This window comes from Lepisma saccharinum, chromosome 2 (assembly GCF_977018435.1).
Source record: "Lepisma saccharinum chromosome 2, izLepSacc3.1, whole genome shotgun sequence".
NCBI classification, from domain to species: domain Eukaryota; kingdom Metazoa; phylum Arthropoda; class Insecta; order Zygentoma; family Lepismatidae; genus Lepisma; species Lepisma saccharinum.
The window spans coordinates 99590465-99612080 of NC_139230.1; positions in this window are offsets into that span (position 1 = coordinate 99590465).

Genomic DNA, 21616 nt, shown 5'->3' on the forward strand with positions numbered 1-21616 from the left:
TTTTTTTAAGTATATAGTTTTATTAAGTATATAGCTTTTTATTTGAGCCCCAAAAAATTATATATAAATATCAAACCCAAAAATAGTAACAGACTATGTATACACACTAATCGATCAGATTGAGTTTTGATGTATTTATTAATATTGGTTCGTTTGCAAACATTTATTTGCTATTTATTTATTTTACCCTGATTTCAGATAATTTTCTAAGGGGGAGAGATTCAAAAAATCTTTTTTTATCAAAGCTCACTCATAGAGGACAAAATTTACTTTTGAGCCTATATTAGTATATTTTAAGCATATATTTATAATTATTGTATTCTACGTTTGTTGAAACTTTTACATATGAACGATGGAACGTCCTGTCAACCTCATCTTCACGATTAGTCAAACGTAGCGTTCATTCGCTGTTCATATTTTCCATCCTTAAATTCTAATAATTATGTATTTTATCTAACAATAGATTAAATTAAATACCAAACATTATCGAGAAGCAATTCTCAAAACATTATACTAAAATATTAACATTATAATAAGTGTCCTTGCATAGCCATTTCAGTCTTCAAACTACTTCCAACGGCTTCCGCTTGCTTTTCAATAAAATATAAGTTATGTGCTGTTCAATTTACGGTGCTAGCATGTCTCACTACTACACAAAAAATCCTACAGAAATTTATTTTTCTTGGAGGTCTGAGACTCACCAAAACCCATATAATACTAACTATCCTCATCGGTGCGATGTAAAAAGAAACATGAGTGTCTGTATTGTAAGTAGAAGAGCCAGAAAATCGCATGTCACAGCTTTTGATGTTATCTTTAAAAAGCATAACAAGGGAAGAATCATGTCGAAAATAAACTTGTAGAAGGCGAGGCTTACATCATGAAGCCTCGAGGATGATAGTTTCTAATTAGCTCCGTATTAACCAACTAATTCTCTTGCCTTCTTAAACCCTAAGGTTTAGCAACAAAAGCCTTCCATCTCTCAATTTTGTATTTAATTCAGTGCAAATCACATGCCTGGAAGCTTGCGTGTATCACCCTCACTATTTATTAAGCTTTTGACCTTACCTATTGATCATTCCCATGTCAACATAAAATATATATTTTCTCTTGGATTAATTTTAACTATGAGGATGAGAATTTAATAAAGAGTAGAGAGAGAGAGAGAGAGAGAGAGAGAGAGAGAGAGAGAGAGAGAGAATACCATAACAAATAGCTTCTAAAATTTTAAGATATATCCTACCATATTCTACATATTCAAGGAATTCATTTGATTACAATGCAACAGCGTTTTATTATTACATTATATGTTTCAATATTTTCATAGTCATCCAAACGTTAGTAGTTATTCACCCCCGTTGAGGTCGATAAATCAATTGAGTGGAAAAGATCGATCAAAGATCAATTGATGACCAAGCTGTGTGGGCAAGGAAGGGTGGGGATTTTGAGTGTTTTGATTGGTTGTTGGGAAAAAAGGGGCGGGGCCTAATGATATGGGTTTCCTGTTGTTAATGAGGAGGTGACGGTGTTCTGGGAATGGTGATATGCGGTTGGGAATTAGGAGGCGTAAATGACTGTTGATTTTGATAAGAGTTGACGGTTGAGGAGATAAAGGAGTTGGAAAGGAAATGTGTTGGGGCGTTGGAGCGATATGGAAAGATTGTGGAACACGTGTTTTGAAATGTCGGGGATTTCGTGGGATGGGCGTGTAGAAGTCCGTGGGAACGTTGATAAGGTATGGTCCTGTGCAGGATACGTTAGTGGGCGGTGGAATGGAGAGCGGGCAAAAGGAAAAAAGAGTTTCTGAGAGGCAGAATGTGAAAAGAAGAAAAAAAGTTGTGTTCTCGTAGGAAGTGGAGTTTTATAGTATACCGGGAAAAGAGGAGGACCGACGAGGCACGAGGGCGTTGGATGCGTTGCGCGAGAGGATGCGCAGAGAATATCAGGGAATTGTTACAGAGGAGGGGTAGGTAGGTATATATGAAGTTTGCCGTGTTTCACTTACACAGTTTGGCAGACTGTAAGTTATCAGGTAGTAATCATCTGCGACCTTGCTGACACTTGTTCCTGGACGACCTTGCTGACACTTGTTGAAAACTAGAGTTTTCTAAGGTAAGATGAAAAAATATTAGCTGTATTCTGTACATATACTTTATGTTTTGGAGAACGAGGAAACAATAGTGGAGGAATTCAAAAATCGTCGTCGTCATCCTCTTCCACGAGGAAAATTGAAAAATACATATTCATAAAGTATAATAAATTTATATATTTAGTATGCGATATATGTAATACAAAAATTTAAAAAAGAAATATGAAATGGAGAACTCACCAGAGATTCGGCATTTATGTAGGTTGGTCTTCTTCCCCGGAAAGTATATTTACTATCTCCGGTTGGGAGGTATTTCCACCCGAAGATAGTGGAGTGACAGACGTAGAAGTATTTGGTATCAGGGGAAAGGAAGGTTCAGAGAAACGTAGATATTCAAGGAGTAAACTAGGAGTGGGAGGAGAAATTTGTGGAATATTTGCAAGTTCAAAAGGTGTAGGTGTAGGATCTACAGGTACAGGAAAAGTAGAAGAGGAAGGGGGAGAAAGATTGATAGTTGTAAAAGATGACGTAGGCATTCGGGATGAAGGAGGGGGAGGATTTACTGTTGTAGATGAAAGTTGTTTACGGTTTGTTCTCCTCCCTGATACCAAACGCTGGTGACGTCGTGCATGCTTTTTCCGGAGAGTGTCAAACCTGTAAATAGATATAAATAATAAGAAGGTATAGATTACCATAACATGAATGTATGGAATAAATGAGTAAAAATATTTGAAATTGAAAAAAGTTTGTAAGTATATAAATATGTTTATGTGACGGATCAGATATTATTACAATATTTAAATTTGACAATTGTAAGTATGTGTGTAAACAATGTAATATAAAATAATGAAAGTCTAAAATATTTTAATATAAAATGATTGTACTTACCTTGTTTGTTGAGATTGACACTCTTTCATAATTTCCTTCTCCATCTCATCTGTACCGAATCTCTGGTTTAGTTCTTGTTCCATTTCATTTAGTTGGGTTTTCATTGACGTTATTTTTTGTTGGAAGTATCTTTTGGCCTCTTCATTCTCCTTTCTAAATTTTCCGGATATATTTCTTATTCTTTTCATAAATTTTTCATTTGTGCTGGTCATGACACTGAATATCTGCATTAGTACAAATTGTGTCTTCAGCATTTCACCCATACTAAAAAAACTTTCCTGAAAACAAACAGATATTTGTTACTAACAGTACTCTCTTTTACAGATGACTGTTTTATTGTTACTAACAGTATTCTATTTTTACAGATGGCTGATTTACCTATGAAATTCTGTCTACAATGCGGTGATATGGAAGACTCCGAAGAAATTCATGTATGCACAAAAATAATTTTGTGGAACAAACAGCAAACCAGAGAAGTTGAAAAAAATGTCGAAGCTTATGTTGTTTTTTGTAAAGCTAGTGGTTTGGCAGAAGAACTGATAAATGGTTTAGAAAATGAGGGTAAAAAGTTAGAATTACAGATAGACACATTGGTCAAAATGTAGAGAAGATTTTTGAAAATGTCGATGGAAATGATGAATTTGAAAATTTTGTAGAGAAGGTAAAGAATGCAAAATACATTCCAGGATATTTAAATCTACGTAATGCTTTTGAATTGTATAATATGTTTAAGATGTTGAAGGAAAAACATGGGGATCAGGAAGAATCACAAACTGTACCAATTGTGGAAAAAATGGAAAAATATTTAGAACAGCAACAGCAAAAGGAAGGAGATAAATTTAACAAAAAAGTAACGTGGGTGATAGATATGTCAAAAAAAGAAGAATCGATAACTAACAAACTAACAAACTAACAGAGTATGTAAATTTTGGTATATTTGAAACTTATGTAAAGGAATAGAATATATTGGTCAAATATTTTTATTCCCATCAATGTATTATATAGAAACAAATGTCTGAAAGCTGTATGTGTATCTACAATAATGAAACTATATTGGTGAAATATGTTTATTCCCATGAATGTACTATATATAAACAGATATATGAAAGCTATATGTGTATCTACAATAATGAAACTTTAAATTTATGTAAACAGAAATGAAATGTTTGGCTATAGAAATAAACATGTACCATCAATATATAAATGTTTTATTGATTAAATCTTTGGGATACTTACAAAGTTCTCTTCCTCCATATTCCTTTCTTGTAGTATAGAAGTCAGAACAAACAATGCCTGTAAATTCGACGAGCTTTACGATCCGTTCTTGTAGTGTAGAAGTCAGAACAAACAATGTCAGTAAATTCTACGAGTTTCACTTTCCATGTGTAATATCAAGAGGAAGTGGGTGGATGTTGATATATGTTTTGAAGGAAGTGGGTGGATACTGATATCATATTTTCCTAACGAGAATACCGATAAACATTCCCAGTACTATACATCCCTGAAAACATTAACAATCAAGACCTCGAACTCAAGGAAACTTCAAATACGAATATCTCCGGAACCGAAAATGCTAGACCGGAAATGACAGTATATTCGGACTCTACACCTCAAGATCTTTCGATGACCTTGAAATGACCTTGAAACTTCAAATTCGAATATCTCCGGAACCAAAAGTGCTAGACCGGAAATAACAGTATATTCGGACTCTACACCTCAAGATCTTTCGATGACCTTGAAATGACCTTGAAACTTCAAATTCGAATATCTCCGGAACCAAAAGTGCTAGACCGGAAATAACAGTATATTCGGACTCTACACCTCAAGATCTTTCGATGACCTTGAAATGACCTTGACCTATAAAACTTTAAATTCGAAAATCTCTTGAACCTAACGTGGTAGACCGGAAATAACAGCATATTCGGACTCTACACCTCAAGATCTTTCGATGACCTTCAAATGACCTTGACCTTGAAAACTTCAAATTCAAAAATCTCGGGAACCGAAAGTGCTAGACCGGAAATAACAGCATATTCGGACTCTACACCTCAAGATCTATCGATGACCTTCAAATGACCTTGACCTTGAAATCTTCAAATTCGAAAATCTCGGGAACCGAACGTGCTAGACCGGAAATAACATATTATTCGGACTCTACACCTCAAGATCTATCGATGACCTTCAAATGACCTTGACCTTGAAAACTTCAAATTCGAAAACCTCGCGAACCGAACTTGCTAGACCGGAAATAACAGCATATTCGGACTCTACACCTCAAGATCTATCGATGACCTTCAAATGAGCTTGACCTTGAAAATTTCAAATTCGAAAATCTCGGGAACCGAACGTGGTAGACCGGAAATAACAGCATATTCGGACTCTACACCTCAAGATCTATCGATGACCTTCAAATGACCTTGACCTTGAAAACTTCAAATTCGAAAATCTCGGGAACCGAACGTGCTAGAAACGGAAATAACAGCATATTCGGACTCTACACCTCAAGATCTATCGATGACCTTCAAATGACCTGGACCTTGAAAACTTCAAATTCGAAAATCTCGGGAACCGAACGTGCTAGACGGGAAATAACAGCATATTCGGACTGTACACCTCAAGATCTATCGATGACCTTCAAATGACCTTGAACTTTAAAACTTCAAATTCGAAAATCTCGGGAACCGAAAGTGCGAGTCCGGAAATAACAGCATATTCGGACTCTACACCTCAAGATCTATCGATGACCTTCAAATGACCTTGACCTTGAAAACTTCAAATTCGAAAATCTCGGGAACCGAAAGTGCTAGACCGGAAATAACAGCATATTCGGAAATTACACCTCAAGATCTATCGATGACCTTCAAATGACCTTGACCTATAAAATTTCAAATTCAAAAATCTCGGGAACCGAACGTGCTAGACCGGAAATAACAGCATATTCGGACTCTACACCCCAAGATCTATCGATGACCTTCAAATGACCTTTACCTTGAAAACTTCAAATTCGAATATCTCCGGAATCTGAAGTGTACAGATAAACATGAAAACCGTTACATATCGATATCAATGAGGAAAACATGTGGTGAAGACGGTTAATCATTTCCGGGATAATTACATGGGGTTCATTTTAGTAATATGTAAACGTCAGGAGACTGTCACAGATTTCCAGGAAGTTTACAGATTAGACAGTAGAACCGTTAGGATTGGAGATAACTGTTGTGTCATGCTTGCGTATATAAAGAACGGCGTTCTCTCTACAAGACATTCTTCGTGAAATAATTATTGTACAATCATGGACGTACAGTTATCCGCTGACGATCTGTTAGTGCTATATCGTGACGGATATTTCACAACACCTACACAATTACGGGAAGTGTTGGTGAACATTGCGCAGAAAATCATCGCTGGAGAAAGCATCTCATTGATCAAGGAGTATGACCACTTACTACGGACAGTGACAACATCCGCACCCGATCTTTCAGGAGAAGGATGGACAGGTATTCCCGAAGAGTCCCCAGGCCCCCCGTCGACACCCCATCCTGTATCCCGAGTCACCAAGGAGAAGCAGATGGCCGTCGTATCCGACACAGGAACTTCTAGAAACGCTGCATCCAGATCACACCCGGAGCCTTTGCCAGGACCGTCATGGAGACCGGACCCATTACCGCCAGCAGAACAGCCATCAGATGGGAAAGGTAAGAAAAGGAAACGTGCTTCAGTGTCTCGTGAACAGATAGGGAATATAACATTACATAACATTCAAGAACGTGAATATCCTAAATTCCGTTCCAAGGGACGACGTGTTGAATTCAGTTTCTCACACCCACCAGAAAATGTCGATCCTCACACGTGGATTCGCGAAGGTGTTGAAAATCTTCTCACCTACGTTAAAAAAGACACCAAGGATGAAGACAAAATAGGTTTAACTTTGTCTAACATATCTGACCCAACTGTGAAAGATATTTATATCGGGTGGCATAGATGTGATAGTGATATGCATAGTGATATGGTGTAGAACATTATGTACAAAATATTGCAAAGTGCGAAAACCTTCACTGATACTGACCACTTAATTTTACGAGCAGACCACGTCAATATACCTGTTGGAGGTGGGGGTAATCGAACATATTGTTTACCTAATTACATGATAAGCACTCAAAAAAGAAGTATCGTCGGTGTGCCAAATAGAAAGAAACCCCTCTGTTTAGCTGAAGCGCTGGTCATAGGGAAAGCTTATGCTGATAACGATCCTTCCTATACTCAATACAGAAGGAACAGAAATCTTCTCAAACCTGTTTTCGAACTTATGCGAAAAGCAGATGTAGATCTGACAGACAATACGTGTGCCGGAAGTGGAATTCCCGAACTGAGAAAATTTCAGCAAGTTCTCCCAGAATATAAAATTATTGTATACAACAATCTTCGTGACGTTAAAGATGTTTTGTTCGAAGGACTGGTTGAAAACGCTTCCAAATTTATATATCTTCTCTACGATAACCTCAAACAGCATTATGATGTGATAGTGAACCGTGTTGGAGCATTTGCGGCAAAACAAGAATGTCGCGGGTGTAACGAACTCATATTTCAGAAAGCTCATAACCATCTGTGTAAACAATTATGTTCTATGTGTCGTTGAACTCCACCGTGTGTGCCTGAACATGGTGTTCGTAGAATATGTCAAACATGTAACAGAATTTTCAAAAATGAGAACTGCTTCACGAATCATGTTTCTACACCGTTCCGAAACGGTACTGTCTGCAGCGAAATCCAACAGTGTCCCCGATGTTTCAGAATTATTCTCACGAACAATAGATATGAGAAAGTACATAGATGCAATATGAAATATTGTACGGTATGTAATTGTGTGAAACCTGTAAATCATTTCTGTTACATGTCTATACCGAAACCTAAACAGAACTCAAAATTTCTATTTGTGTTTTACGACTTTGAATGCTACACTGACATTCCTTATCTTGAGAAAGAAAAAAACTTTTCTTCACGTTCCGAATCTTATTGTGGTGCAGACGGCCTGTCACGCATGTTACAAAAAAGAGGATTTAACGGTTCCATGTTCTGTTTGTGGAACAAGAGAGTTTATATTCTGGGATGACCCTGTAGACACATTCCTGTCCTATCTGGAATTGCAGCATAAGTTTTCCGACATAACCATCTGTGCACATAATGCACGAGGTTACGATTGCACATTTCTATTACGGAGAATGTTGGAGAGAGAAATGAAACCTCGTGTCATCTTAGATGGTACCAAAATCATCAGCATGACATATAAAAATCTTCATTTTGTGGACAGTCTCAACTACGTTCAGACAAATCTTGCAGGCTTTTCAAAACTTTTCGGTTTGCCTGTTCAGAAAGGATATTATCCGCATCTGTGGAACACCTACAAGAACAGAAATTACATTGGACCGATGCCTCCTCCTTCTGCATACGGTTATGAATACATGAAAACAGTTGAAGATCAACACCGTTTCATGTCTTGGTATGACGCCGAATGCATGCGAAACATAACTTTCAACAACAGAAACCAACTTCTCCAATACTGCATCAAGGATGTTACCCTGTTGAGACAAGGATGTTTGAAGCTGAGACAGAATTTCCTAGACATATGCAAAATAGACATTTTCAAGGATTGCCTCACAATAGCATCTGCCTGTTCACTAATTTACAGACAGAAATTTATGCCTGCTAACACTATAGGAATAATTCCTAAAGGAGGTTACCATCATGCAGATCAGATGTCGAAGTTTGCATTGAAATGGCTAACCTACGTTGAAGAACAGAATCATATAATACTTCTTCACGGCGGACGTACTCATGAAAAATATGTCATAGGAGGACGTTACAGAGTGGACGGCTATCACGAGGAGACGCAGACAGTGTATGAGGCCCTGGGCTGTTACTGGCATGGTTGTCAACGTTGCATATCCGTTAACAGGGATATGTATCCGAAAGATGACGATGAAACCGATCAGGATAGTAACAGTTAGAAACACAGTGACATGTTGAACACTGCAGCCTTCATATACGAGACAACATGCCGTAAACTTGCGGCTTTACGTTCTGAAGGATACCATGTCGTCACTATGTGGGAATGCGATTTCAACAAAATATTGAAAGCAGATCCTGAACTGAATAGATATCTATCGACTATCCTATTGTCTGTTGCATTCCTTTACATCCACGAGACGCCTTATATGGAGGAAGAGTTGAAACAGTCAGGACTTATTACAAGATAAAGGAAAACGAGAAATTGCAATACAACGATTTTACAAGTTTGTACCCTTATGTGAACAAATACTGTGCCTATCCTGTCGGACATCCTACAATATTTCTAGGAAATTCTGTTCCTTCGGTAAATCAGGTTTTAAACATGGAGGGACTCATCAAATGTACTATTCTGCCACCGAAAACCCTTTTACATCCTGTTTTACCTACAAAAATGCACGGAAAACTGATGTTTGTATTGTGCAAGGAATGTGCTTTCAGATTAAAATGTGAAGGTACATGCAGACATTCCGATGATCAACGTGTACTTTCAGGAACTTGGGTCATAGCCGAGGTGCGTAAAGCATGCAGTTTAGGCTACAAAGTACTGTCAGTGTCGGAATTGTGGAAGTATGAAACATCGATGTACGACCCTGTCACAAAGACTGGAGGACTTTTTTCTGGTTATGTCAACACCTTCTTGAAAATAAAACAGGAAGCGAGCGGGTGGCCTTCATGGTGTCAGAACGACGAGGATAAGAAGAAGTACATACAGGAATATTTCGATAAGGAGGGTATTCTGTTGGAAGAAAACAGTATCGAAGTCAATCCCGGGAAACGTACTCTGGCTAAACTCTGCCTTAATTCTTTATGGGGTAAGTTCTGCCAACGGGACAATCTTTCCCAGACAACCATCATCAAGGACTCGAAAGATTTCCTAGACAAAATGACACCCAAATATCATAATCGGAGGAGTCGTATTCATCAATCAGGACACCGTTTTAGTGAACTGGAAATATGTTGAAGAGGCTGTCAGTCGAAACAGGAAAGTAAACGTTCCTATCGCAGCCTTCACAACATGCCATGCTCGTATGAAACTGTACGAACTTCTAGAAAAGTTGGGTGACAGGATATGTTATTGTGATACAGATTCAATAATTTACATAGATAGTCCTGAAATGAAATACCAACCCCAGACAGGTGACGCACTAGGAGAACTCACCGATGAATTGGCAGATTTCGGCCCCGATGCGATTTGTGAACAGTTTGTTTCAACGGGACCGAAAAGTTATAGCATGAAAATAATAAAACCGTTCTCCGAAGCACAGTATATCTGTAAAGTGAAAGGGATTACATTGAATACCTCCACATCGGAATTGGTTAATTTCGATACCATGTGCAACATGATAAACAATGAGAAACCTGAAGTTATGGTCGAAAATATTTTCAGAATCAGAAGAACAAAACAGTTCCAAGTCATCAGTACAAATGAAAAAAAGCTGTTTCAGCCAGTATTGTTGAAACGACGATTCGACCATGAACATTTATCGTTTCCTTTCGGATACTGCGCAGACTAACGGTCCAGAGTTCGAACCCTTTGTGGGGCTGATATAAAATGTGTTTGCAGACTGACAGATCTTCATTTTTCTTCAGAATCTGTAAGACCTTTCTTCAGCATGATTCCTAAACTTTCTCATTCTTTCACCATGATGGTTTGCGGAGCATCACTAAGCGGAAAAACTACTTTTGTGACAAATATGGTCGATTCCATCGTTCATCTTGTAGAAGGATCCCTCAAGAAAATCATATGGTGTTACGATCAGGAGAACAGTATTCCACAAAGTCTTCGAGATGTGCAATATCATAAAGGTATCGTCGATTGGCAGTCGTGGAACGGAAAAACTCCTACTCTCATAATCCTGGATGATCTTATGATGGTTGCACAAGGGGAAAAAGTCGCCGACCTTTTCACAAAAGGTAGCCATCACAAAAACATTTCGGTTGTGTTCATAACACAGAATCTTTACCACCAAGGAAAAAATTGCAGGGACATTTCGTTGAACGTGAAGCACTTTGTTATTTTTAAAAATCCTCGAGATATGAACCAATTCACTGTTTGCACGACAACTTCATCCTCACCGCATGAAGGAACTCGAAAAAGTATATATAGATGCTACCACACAACCTTACAGTTATTTGTATATTGATCTCTCACAGTCAACACCGGATCCTTTACGTTATCAAACAGGCGTTTTCAACCAGAATTACTCAACTGTATATCTTCCTCAGGAATGTTTAAAACATCGAGATGAGGAAAACGAGGAAGACACGTACCAACTCACGTTCTAACAGGAATAGACATTCGACTTCTTTCAAGAAACATTCACCTTTCTTGCACGTGTTGAAAAATTCACAGCTCAAAATCCGTAAATCATTATTGAAAAGTGCTCCGAAAAAGACAATACGTTTCATCTGCGAATGCTGTCTGAACGTTTTAAAAGGAAACGTGAAAATTAAACCGTCCGCAAAACGTCGTCTGACACCTTACAAGTCGGTCATACGCAATCTAGCGAAACCGAAAGTGAACATCGAGAAACGCAGAAAGCTTCTTGTTCAGAAAGGAGGATTTCAACCTTTACTTCTAGGCTCCTTGATATCGGGTCTTCTCGGTACTCTTATTCCTCTTTGAGAAATGACATATTCTTACAAAAAGATGATCGTCCTTTCACCGGAACAATTAGCACGTATTCGTGGTTCCGAATTGTCTGTAACTCAAAAATTATCCCTTCTAGATAAGAAGATGAATGATATTCTAAAAATGGAAAATATATCAGACGATCAAAAATGGCGTCCTTACAGAAAGGAACTGGACGAGTATTTATGGCTGAGTCGATAATCCAAAGAACCATTACAGATCCCTATTGTTCAAGATAACGACGGTTCTTCTACTATTTCACCAGAATCAACGTATTTTCCTCAGAACCTGGCAGAGACATTACCCCGTAATACACGTCATCAGGGCCAGAATATCATCGATGAGTACCAATCTACGGCACAACATTTGATAGACGAACGTCAGAAAAGAACACTTCCGGATCCGAAAACGTTGAACTTCTCATCGTCGCCAACGGAAAGCCCTGGACCGTCTCATCGACAGAAGAAGAAAAAGAAAGTGACCGTCCGTGTTTCCAGGAAAACTACACCTTTTCTGAGAACACCTGACGCTTACAAACTGGTTCCTCTGAGAAAAAGCCGTAGACAGAGAGATCGGTCATGGGAGTCCCTAAGTTGAAACACAATAAAATTCTCACCAAAATATATTACGATCCCCGACACCATGCTTCATTCTCATCTGTAGATCGTCTTTGGAAAGCGGTACGGGATAAAAATATATCCCGCGATACGGTGAAAAAAAGGCTGATGCATCAGGAAACCTACACTCTCCACAAATCTGCGAGAAAAAGGTTTCCTCGAAATCATTACAATGTATGGAACATAGACATGCTTTGGGAAGCTGATCTCAACGACATGACATCGATTCAAAAACATAACGACGGATACAAATATCTTCTGACAGTGATCGACGTATTTTCAAAATATGCCTTTGCATTACCGCTAAAAAATAAAACAAGCAGTTTGGTAACCGAAGCTTTCAAAAGTATTTTCGAAGAAAACAGACGGAAACCTGTCACACTACAGACCGACCAAGGAACGGAATTTACAAATTCTACATTCCAGAAATTTTTAAAAAATTAACATGTACAATTCTCGACAGCAACAAATTATCCTGTGAAAGCAAGTGTAGTGGAACGTTTCAACCGAACATTAAAAGAACGGATGTGGAAATATTTCACCTCAAAACAGACAAGACGTTATGTAGATATTTTACCGCAACTTCTCGAAGGTTACAATACAGCAATCCACAGTTCCACAGGAATGGCCCCTCGAGATGTCAACGAAACAAACGTTTACATTGTGTGGAAACGTCTCAACAAACCTGACAAACATGTTTCACAACCGTCTTCAGATCTTAATGTAGGTGATATTGTACGAATTTCTGTCGTCAAAGGACATTTTGAGAAAGGATACGAACAAACGTGGTCACGAGAACTTTTCAAAATCCATTCTCTTGTTCAGCGAACACCCGTACCTGTATACATATTAGACGACTTAAATGAAGAATCTGTAAAAGGTACATTTTACAAACACGAACTGCAGAAAGTTTATTCGGATCCTGACGAAGAGTAAAAAATTGATAAAATTTTGAACATCCGGGGAAAAGGAAAAAAATTGGAATACCTGGTTCGTTGGCTCGGATATCCGCCTAGTTTCGATTCATGGATCAAGGCATCTTCCGTAAAACAGTTATCGGGAAAATAATTTCCAAAACATATTTATATCAAAATATAACGTTACTGCGATCCAGTGAGTCATCTGTGTTCGGCGAGAATGGACGATAATTTCTACGTTTACCTCCTATCATCTGCATCGGAGGAATATTTTCCAGACAACACAGTCACCCATTTCACCGTAAAACTTGCTAAACGGATCGATCTGTCTCCAGAATTGTGGGAAGTCGGATTGGCAGAACTACGTTATTCAACTCTATACGACAATGTTTTGGAAACTGATTCTGGAATGTTAACTCTTCCTGTTCGGACATATGCAAGTGCTGAGGACCTGATCTCTACCATCATCGAATCTCTCCCCGACGACCTGGAAATAAGGAGATCCGTTCTCGAGAAATTCTGGCATTTTTTGACGGAACCGCAATGGGGAACATTTGGATATACTACCTGTACGGATAACACACTCTATATTAACGAACAACCATTTTATTTTCCTGCAGCAACATATACGATAGAGAATCTGGTTTATTTCCTGAAAACAGACCCTGCTAATGTAGCTGTTCCTACTCATCTCAGGTTTTTCTTCAAAGAGGCCGTGTACAAACATCTATCCGTGATAGGGGTTCCGAAGCCTGAACCTGACGATGCTCCAACAAATACCGTTACACCCATAGACGAAACTGATGATTATGCTAAATTTCGATATGACATATTGAAATCTATTTATTCTACGCACGCAATGTCCAATAGCGTTGTGGATAAAAACCCATATATATTCATTTACTCCGATCTGGTGAAACAACAATTGGTCGGGGGAGAAATGGTACGTCTCTTGCGTCTTACCCGAAAACAGTGTTCGGACACAAATACGTCTTGCACATTACCCGTAGCCCATCATATATTCAACCCGATTCATTACGTTCCTCTGGATAAAGCCTCTTTCGAAACAATAGAAATTGCGTTGTACGATAGAAAAGGAAATTTCTTACCTTTGGGAACTGGGTCCGTACCCACAATCGCAGTTTTACATTTTCGTAGAAAAGCAAAGTCATTTTAAAAAACAGTAGACCACTATTTCTCTCAGTCTTTGTCGAAAAGCGAATGAATCACCATGAATTCGCAGACCGAATATTACAGTAACCAAATCCGTGGAGGAATTGGCCCCATCTACCGTTCAATTAGAAATCAAAAAGGGAGAGGATTGGGGTCACTTTTCGCAGGACTGTTTAGAATGGTGAAACCTCTACTCTGGAGCGGTGCAAAGACGATCGGAAGAGAAGCTTTAAAAACAGTCGCTAACATTATCACCGACATTGCAACAACCCAACAAACTCCGAAAACTATTGTTCGTCAACGGGTACGTGAAGCAGGTCAAAATCTTCAAAGTAAAGCACAACGGAAAATCGACTCTCTGGTAGGTTCCGGTTTAAGAACAAAACCTGCAACAAGAATTGCTCAGTTGATGTTAAAACGTTCAGCCACCCGTATTAGAACATCTACGATCCGTAAAAAACGAGCATCCAAAAAACCAAGAAAGACATCCGCAAAATCTATTAGAACACGTAAAAGAAAAATCAAGCAGAAGGTCTCAGGGAAAGATATTTTTGGATAATGATGGAGGATAACATGTGCATGATCTCGCAGTTCGACCTCTTCCGGAGAAAACCTATTCAGAAAAATGTGGAAAAAACGTACACAGCCACCCACAAACCTATCGCTTCCTCGATAATCAGAATATAATTCAGTTTGTCATACCGGCGACAGGAACTGATTTTCTCGATCTTTCATCTGCCTATCTCCGTCTGCAAACGCAAATGGTTAAACAGGATGGAAGTCCCATGAGTGCTTCCGAAACCGAAAATGCCGTCACAAAAAACTGCGGGGTCGTGATTTATCTTCTCCATTCACTTTTTTCCCAATGTACAGCAACTCTCAACGGCATTGCTGTAACAACCGCCGATAACAATTACGCATATAAAGCGATCTTCGAAGCAGCTATCAATTACGGAAGCGATGCCGCAAACACGCATCTCACGAATGCCCTGTGGTATTTGGACACACCTGAACATCAAGATAAAATCACTGCCGACAACACAGGTTTCACCACCAGGAAAGAATTTTTCGAGTACGTTCCGACGACCGGAAATACTACGGAAGTGACAGCCGTGGTCGAACTTATGGGAAAACTTCACATAGATTTCTTCCACCAGTCTAAATACCTGATCAACGGTGTTGAAGTACGCATCGATCTAGCTAGATCACGTGACGCTTTTTACATCTGGGGAGACCAGACATCACCTACAGTCAGAATAAAAATTTTAAAGGCTGTTCTCGAAATAAATCACGTCATTCCTACTCCTACCACCAGTTTGGCCATAGACAGAGCACTCACTTACGCTCCTGCTCATTATCCGTTCACCAGAAGCGTCATCAAAGCTTATTCTTACGTCGCCGGAACGCAGCAGATTTCGATCTATAATGCTTTTCAAGGTCCTTTTCCGAATGTTGTTCTTTTTGCTATGGTATCCACCGCCAGCTTTCTCGGAGACAGTAAGAAAAATCCGTTCGACTTTAGAAGTTATAACCTATCTTCTGTCCATCTTGTAAAAAATGGAGAACTCGTACCTTCCGAACCTTTACGGATCACCACAGGAGGAAACAGCGGATTGATAACACGTGCCTATCAAACTCTATTTTCCGGTACAGGCATTCATCACGCCAATTACGGACACCAGATCACACGGAAAATGTTCGAGAACGGATTCTTTTTCCTGATTTACGACATAACGCCAGACTCTTCAGGAAACGACACGCACACCAGTCTCCAGGAACAAGGCATCATCGGAGCCGAGATGCAGTTTTCTCCTCAGCTGGCGGAAAATATAACATGCCTTTTGTATGCTGAATTCGAATCTGCAGTAGATATACCTAAAGGTAGAAGTGTCATCCTCCATCAGTGAGACAGAATTTTCTATAAATATGTGTGCCTGTGTTTCTGACTCACAGTGTTATCGAAACAACTCCGATGTAAACATTATACTGCTTGTGATGGAAAAACCCACCAAAGTGATAACCCGTACTATTAAGCATAGTAGTGTTTTTTCGAAAGTGACAACTTCAAAACCTGTGAACATACAATCGTTTCCCGAACTACTTGACAGCAGCCGTGGAAGCATAGAAATGACCAAAGACAGACACATTATTATACATTATTGAAAACACAAGCAGCATGAACACGTCGCAGATCAGACAGATTCTATCTCGTAACTGTTCCACTAGAAACATTTTTTACGGTGTTTACCCGAGAGATCTTTTACCTCGGACGTTTCCTAAGCCGGCCTTGATCATCGCAAAGACTGACAAGTCCGACTCCCGGGGTACACACTGGGTGGCCTTCTATTTCGACAAAAACAATGTGGCCGAGTATTTCAATTCATACGGATTTCATCCTTTCTATCAAGAATTCGTAACTTTCCTGAATAGTCATTCGTCGGTCTGGACTTACAACAACATTCCCTTACAGGGGGTATTGGCCACAACATGCGGTCATTAATGTTGCCTGTATGCTTATTAGAAAGCACGTCACGTTACAACCAAAGATTTCATCCAGACATTTCCACCAGGTATCAGTAAAGATGGATATATCCTTCACCGTTTTCGTCAGATCTTCAAATGTTTACCCCATTCCAAGTGTCGCAGAGGGGAACAAACGTGTTGTTCTATCCACACGATCCGGGCTCGTGTCATGAAGAAATCTATTTAAAATGTGTGCTGCGTATCTTTCTCTCAGTGCCATCGAGATAGTTCTAGTGAACACACTATGGAACCTCCTGCTGTTTCTATAATGGAGAAACACGACAAACTTGTGACACGCATGACCCATCAGGATGATGTTTCCAAACGTAAACCTCGCAAACGTGTGCAACCCGTTAAATTAGAAACCGTTACGATCAAGAACGAGACGGCTGACGAGGGAATGGATGTGACTACGGACTGTGATTTCATAAAGAGACGTAGAGAAATTGGTTTTTCCACAGACAGAATCGAGTGTCCTAAACTACATGACGTAGATGCATGTTTAGATCTCTATCTTGCAAACACATATTTTCTGAACAAGGAAAAAAACAAGTACGTAGCCATAGGATTCGAAAAGAAATCCCCTTTCAATTTGGTGTGGGAATTTTCGCAACAGGGGAGATCACACGTACGCATCGATTCTAAACAGATTAGAGAACTGTGTGCTTTAAAATCTGACTTACTGAATTACGTCGACACTGGTCGACGATTCAATTATTTGGTTACTGGAAATATCACCTTTAGTGGTGTAAATTTTTTCGGGAAACGTTGCATCTCGATGTATCAACATCATTCACCGGATGCTTTTATTTTCACAGCCTCTGAACTACATTTATTTATGTGTAATCTTTTTAGACCTCTGCAAAAATTAATGAACGAACGTTATCATAAATTACAACCCGAAAGGGAGGCTTTTGTATATTGTATAAAAAAGATTATGGTTTCAGAAAAAAAGAAGTACCCGATGTATTGAACTATTTTTATGTACTTTGGTACAACGAACTGATGATTGAAATATATCTTGAAAACAATCTTGGACATACATTGGTATTGTAAATAAAATCTGTTATATATTTGCTGTTGTAAACTATCCATTGTATTTCATATTGTAAATAAACCATTGTTACTTTTATGTATTGTGTAAAATTACCATTATTGATGTCCATATGTAAATATATTTCACATTGTGATCGAATCATATTGTTAACCTATATCTACAATTATAAATAAAACATTTGTAAATGTTCAAAAAATCTTTTATTTCTTGTACTTATTACAGTAGAAACTGTACATCTTCCAGACATTTTCAACTGCACACTTTTTTTTTTACGTTTTCACATTTACTATGTTCTCTGCATTTTCCTGTAGTCTTTTTCACACTATCCAATTTTGGACATTCAAGTTCTTCGATGTTGCGCACAGATATTTTACCCATACGTTTTTCTCCAAGTAATTTTTCCAACCATTTTATTTTCTCCATACCTTTGACGTACACTTCCTGATTCACAAGCATAAAATATAAAACGTCTCCTAATTTCTCATACGGTAGCCACCCATCTCCCCAGTTCAGACCGTGTTTGTTGGTACGGAGCCAGTAATTCACCCGGCGATACTTTTCACTCAACAAGTGCAAACCATATGGAGATTTCACTAAACAGTCAAATGCGCTGTCGAAAGGAAATTTTAAAATCCCCACTTCTTTCCACACAAATTCTCCTCCTGCTCCGCGAAGACCTTGAACGTCCAAAAAACAAGCTTCCATTTTGATCAACAGGTGAAAACAGTTAAGGTATCTTCAATGCTGCCCCGGCATACGTCACACTTGTCCAATTGGGAAACACAGAATCCGTAGGAAACAAAATGTCGACACGGAAGAATTACAACACTACATGGATTCTCAAAACATATTTTGCACACTGTCACGGAATCCACACTAGGTTTATCGGATGTTTTCTCAGCATTCTCTATACTGTCACAATACTTGAAGCTCTTGGAGTTACGATGTAACGCCGCAACACTCTGTATGAAAGGACACTGGGGTATCAACATGTAATGTCCTAGAATCGGACAATCTTTGGATGTCCAATCGCAAAGTCCGTACGAACAATGAAAACACAATACCCTGTCGCTAAAGCCTGAATAGTAAAATCCTGCAGTCACTAATTCTTCCGGAGTCTGACATAATCCTATAGGCCACTTTCTGTATGTTCTGTATCTCGAATTCACTGATAGGTAATCGATAACATACGGCTCGGTGCGAGTCCAGCAATCGTGGTGAGTAAACACTCTCATACGAGGTAAAAACGAATTAAATCGGGTTCTGTAGGTGACAGGCTCCTTGGCATCGGGTATGAAGGTTCAGCCAGAACATTCTCAAAATCAGATACTGTAGGTGACGGGGTCCTTGGTATCGGCGATAAAGGTTCAGCCAGAATATCCTCAGGATCGTCGGGGAACAATCGTCTGCGAACACCGAAACCTTCGGGAGGAACCACAGGGAAACAAGGATGGCCTTCTAATTTAAGTAACAATGGACGATCACAGCCAGAACACCACACGGAATTTCTGTCTGCCAACAAAGATAGCCACTCTTTCACTCTCTTCTTCAAAGCTTCGCCCAACGCTGCCTTCCTGCGACGTAGTTCGCAGATGAAGACGGTGAATTATTTTTCCTAATCCGTTAACCACGTGACATCCACACCAGGGAGATTCAGGTATCGCTAGATACATAAACGGGAAATAACTCAGCAACCTATCCTGGGCCGTTCGATCGCTGTCCAGATCGCCGCAAGACCGAACAAGTTCCCAGAACTCTTCGTAGCTGATCTCGTAGAAATTCACACCAGTCTTGTACCGCTTACATCCATCCTCACATGATACTATTATCCTCTATCCTTCCTATTTATACCCTTTTCCCTCCTACGTCACCATTTCCGTTAAACTTCAAACTACAAGGCTATGCCCAAAACATGTTCGGGCATGTTCACACAGAAAACCGTTACACCTCCCAGAAATTGCACATTCATCCAAACCTACGCCCAAAACATGTTCGGTAGTGTTCCATTCAGACAGAAAACAGTTACACCCACTTCCTGGAATTTCAGACTCTTCAACGGTCTCAAACGGGAAACGCCCCCCAAAACTGTCAATCAACTCCCGACCGGAAACACTTATCAATCTCCTCATTAACAACAGGAAACCCATATCATTAGGCCCCGCCTTTTTTCCCCAACATCAAATCAAAACACTCAAAATCCCCACCCTTGCTTGCCCACACAGCTTGGTCATCAATTGATCTTTGATCGATCTTTTCCAATCAATTGATTTATCGACCTCAACGGGGGTGAATAACTACTACGTTTGACAAAATATTTTTTTAGTTACGAAGATAGGAAGAGAAAAAAAGTGGTTGAATAATTTCGAGAAGTATTTCTTAATAGGGGACAGTGTTTTAATTTTTTTTATTTCTTTCTTTCGTGTAACCACTATGTTATCAATAAGAGCAAGGCAAGTCCAACATTACCACTATGTTATTGTGTTGATGGGTATTTTTCCATTATCAATTGTGTCCACACACAAAACTTAGTATCTGTCTGCATCTATACCTAGATCAAATGATTCGAACCATGTCTCAGCCCCTTGTAACTTATTTAATTATTTACGCTTGTGCATGCATTTGCTGTCTTCGGGTTTAAGAAGTCTATATAGTTAGTTAGTTAGTTGTTTTCTACTGCACTATTTGAATTTTGAATAATCACATGTTAGTTATAAATGCATCGTTGACATCCTGTCTGATCATATATGTGTTTGGGTTGAAGCTTCGTATCTGACCGAAACATTTATTTTCTTCTTTTTCTTGTTATCTGCTTTCTATATAGAATATTAGAAACAACACATTTCCATTAACAGTATTTCATGTTATGCAAAACATTTAAGTTTATACACCATCAGAAGTGTGATTGCGACAACGTTACCACTACGTAATCCGACAAAAAGCCAGAATCGGTATTGTTATATTTTATTGCTCGGGTCGTTTCTTTTTTTAATATGTACAGCTATAGGTGAATATAGTAACTTAAGCCCTCAGAGTCGTAAACCAACATAAGTACAACTCTGTTAACTACCTTGTGTAGGGGGAGGGGGAGGGACAATTGTAGCTGTTGGTGCAATACACTTTGAAGTTTTGTTTTCTAAGTGCCACAAATCAATTTCATCATAATTATCATTATTCATCCTCATCGTTGCCATTAGCCAAAATTGCCTCTTCTTTTTTACAAATTTTCGTACTGATATCCGTACACCCTGGGCCTTAGCAGATTAACAGAAATCGTCTGAAGTTTGAACTCGTGACCCCTCCCAATACCGTTGCAAGCTTATTTGTAATTGTTCCCCTCAATTTTTCAAAGTACCTCACTTTCATATTCAAATACACACGTGAAGGGAGTTCATATCACATTAGTGATTTTAAATTGTATTCTTGGGGCCATGCACACACTTTCTAACATTGTTCCCTGATATTAAAATAAGCAAAAACACACTGCTATGCTTAATAAAAAGAAACATCCATTCATTGCAAGATTGTACAACTGTATAGGTCGAGGTTCATAAGCCTCTTTGTGATTGTTCTCCTCAATTATTCAAAGTACCTCACTTTCATATTCAAATACACACAAGTGAAGGGAGTTGATATCACATTAGTGATTTTAAATTG